Source organism: Pocillopora damicornis, chromosome 10 (assembly GCF_964200805.1).
Source record: "Pocillopora damicornis chromosome 10, jaPocDami1.2, whole genome shotgun sequence".
NCBI classification, from domain to species: Eukaryota; Metazoa; Cnidaria; class Anthozoa; order Scleractinia; family Pocilloporidae; genus Pocillopora; species Pocillopora damicornis.
The window spans coordinates 17,086,797-17,090,340 of record NC_142679.1 but is presented as its reverse complement, the minus strand read 5'-3'; positions in this window follow the sequence as shown (position 1 = coordinate 17,090,340).

The window sequence follows — 3,544 nt, the reverse complement described above, 5'->3', positions numbered from 1 at the left end:
TAACAAGGCTGAATTCTCAATGAAAAATATATTTCTGTCATACGCCGCCGGCTTGTTTTCCTTCAATCTTTAGAAGTGAGGATTCTAACAAGTAAAAGGTTGCACAACTTGATCTGTACTTGCGACTGTTCTTAATTAGTTTTAAGCTTTCATGTGTTAGACAATTAATCTGACATGTTGTGAATCAGTTTAGTGTTGCGTGGTTCTGTAAATGAAAATGTTTGCGTAAACTGATTATAGTCACAAATATCAAAACTCCGACCACTCTAAAAATCTGTGCTCTCGACAGCAACGAAAAAGTGACCAGTACGGACTATAGTTTGAAAGCCCTTCGTGAAATCTTGAGTTTGGCTTTAAGAATTTCTAAAAGTTTCCGTATTCTCTTTATACTGTCGTCTCCTTTCTTCGCCGTTTTCAGCTAATTAGATAAAGCCCAATTGTCCGTGTTAAGGCATCGAATGAGACGAGGGATGTTAAGGTCAAAGATTCCGAAGTATAAAACAATTCGGCGTAATCCTTGGGTATTTTAATCATAAATCAGAGATTGGGGATATCATTCAAGGAAACTCAGGTTTGTAAGCACAGGACAGGTGATGAGCTAGAATGACGAGTGTCGACCAAGAAATGTTTCATTTACCATAAAATGTTTAAAGTAACACTCTAAAATATAACATTATTAAAACAATTAGGCTTCAAATGCGTACCATCTTCAATTTTGTTTCCTATACATGAAGGAAGCGCCTTGGTTGTCGATCACGTAATCAGCGTACATGTGACAGAATCGTCAGAGGATTGTGAATTAAAGTGTTATTTAGAGGATGATTGTATGTCGATCAACATCGAACCAAAAGGTGATGGAACATATTACAATGAATTGAGTGACTCATACCATTTACATCCTCGAGATCTGGAAAATCGGAAAGACGTTATCAACAGATCAGTGCAGGTGAGAATTTCTCGATTCAACTAACGGATCAATTTATCTATCAATCTTATTACATAAAGGGATGCATTCCGACAGATTAGTTTTAGAACTCTTTCGTTTCCGAAGGCCTGTAAGGATTAAATAAAAAACTAGAAGAATGAACGACCAATCCTCACTCGAGAATTAACTTATAGAACAAACATGAGTTGTAGTTATTATTTGTTTACAGTATTTTGTCATTAATAATATACAAGGAAATCACTCAGTTCTGATTGGTTAAGATAAACGCAGTTTTCAGGTAATTCAATGCAGAAGAGGGTTAATTTAGTGCAAAGAAAGTAACAAATCGGACATTCTGATTGGTCAATAATCAAATAAATTCACAGATAACTAATCAAACGCGAGCCTTGGATGTAGGCGTTTTAAGTAGGTTTTCTTTCGCCACCGCAGATGAAAAACAGCTCAAACAAAGAAAACGCTGTAAAGAGCACTGCTATTTGGTTGTCGGTTTGGAAAAAGTGGTGTTCAGTGAAGGGAATTACCAAGGAAATCAAAAAATTACGAGCCGACCCCTTAACACTTTGCTCGAGCGATCCAACGCCGAAATTAAAAACAAACATGGTTAAACCTCGGAAACGACGATTCAATTTTATCGAAAGTGATCCGGACACAGACTGAACAATTCTTTGAACTGTTTAGCCGGACTTTGAACTTTTTTGCGCCTTAAAGTTGTAAAGATATTATTGCATATTATTGTTTTGATCGTACGCGGTTGTTTTGACCGAACGCACGCTTTGAATACATAATTTTTGCATGCACTTGATGCGCGCGCTTTGCTTATGCTTAATTATGATGAGCCATCTCGTATTTTTCCATGTATATTATTAACACGTTATTTGTTAGTCTTTAAAAAAAACTTACTTGTGCTTATTTATTCCAAATTGCGCTCGAAATCATGTGATTACCTCTACAAACAATCGAACAATTTGCACGCGCGATCCAGGCATCGGCATTGCATCACTGAGAGAACATAGATACCAATGGTCTTTAAAGAAGCAATGGCCAGTCTCAACCTCTTAGTGAGATTGTCGCTCGTGTGGGTTCAGTTGACTTTCTGACACAGAGACCTTCGATATGATAGGAGAACCCCATCTGTATGGAATGACGGTTATTTTAGCCTCCTAACTGTAAACAAGCATGCGGTATGAAAAAAGCCCCTACATAACCTACTCCGCCACAACGGCAACGTTTTCTTCCAAGGGGCTCATAACGTTGCTAATATTGGGATTGCAGTCCACTGAAACTTGAAGGAAAAGTAGTTTATGGGTGCTGAAAGCATAATGTAATTCTTGACTTGTCTAAATCTCTTGAGCGCGGTATATATATACGCAATGCACGACTCAAATACGTTTTTTTCGATTGGAGGGTTGAACATGTCACGAGCCGTGAATCAAAATGCACCAACATTCAAGGGTAAACAAAATTTACTAGCCCCTAGGGAAACAACGACTTGAATTTCAACTCTCGCGTGATAAGGTCGTTCACCGTGAAACCGCAGCAAATGTGTGCGTCAGCCTGCGTACAAAAAATAATTTTTTTGCAGTCATTTTTGTGTGGAGATGTATGAGAAAATACTAAAAAAAATGAAAATTAAAGTGACTGGCCCCACGGGAAACAGTGAGGACTGCTTTCTCTTGCCCTGCAAAACTCGTTGTTTCCCTTGGAGTCCGTCATTAGTCACTTATTTTACCAACTTTGCCAGATGTCTGTATTAGAATTGTCTGGATGCGAAAGTAAATAATATTAGCAGGGTAGCTAGAGTGCAAAAGATGAGAAAATAGTTAGAGCATCGAAGAAATAAATATTTCCTAGCATATTGGCTTCGGTTATCAGATTTTTGGATCCGTGCACGGGTCCGAAAAAGGAACACATAACTACATTTATGGTACGGCAGATATATCTACAAATTGTGACTCTTAAATGTAGGAGTTACAACCTGAGAGGCAATTCTGTCAGTTTTCATCTCTCTCTGTTACATCCTATTACATTCTGCAGCTGTTTTTCATTCGGCAAATTTAGCTTTGTTTGTTGGGGAAAAGTTGTTATGGATCCCAAATGCGACTAATTGATACTCATAAAGGGTGCAAGACAAAAGAAGTCCGGATATTAAAAAGAATCCGAATAATCGAGGTTATTCTCAATTAAAGTCAAACGCCCCCACGTTTTACTCGAATGTAAAGAACCACTAAGCCCCCCGGGAAAACAACAAATTGAACTTTCAACTCTCACGTGATAATGTGTGTGCCAGCCTGCGTACAAAAAGTAAATTTTGGCAGTCATATTCGAGTTGGGAGCTATGAGAAAATACTTAAAAGATTAAAATGACTGGCCTCACGGCAAACAATGAGGATTGCCCAGCAATGGAAACGAAACTCATTGCTTCCCATGGAGTCAGTCATTAGTCACTTATTTTACCAACTTTGCCAGATGTCTGTATTAGAATTGTCTGGAAGCGAAAGTAAACAATATTAGCAGGGTAGCTAGAGCGCAAAAGATGAGAAAATAATCAGAGCATCTAAAGAAATAAATGTTTCTTAGTATATTGGCTTCGATTATCAG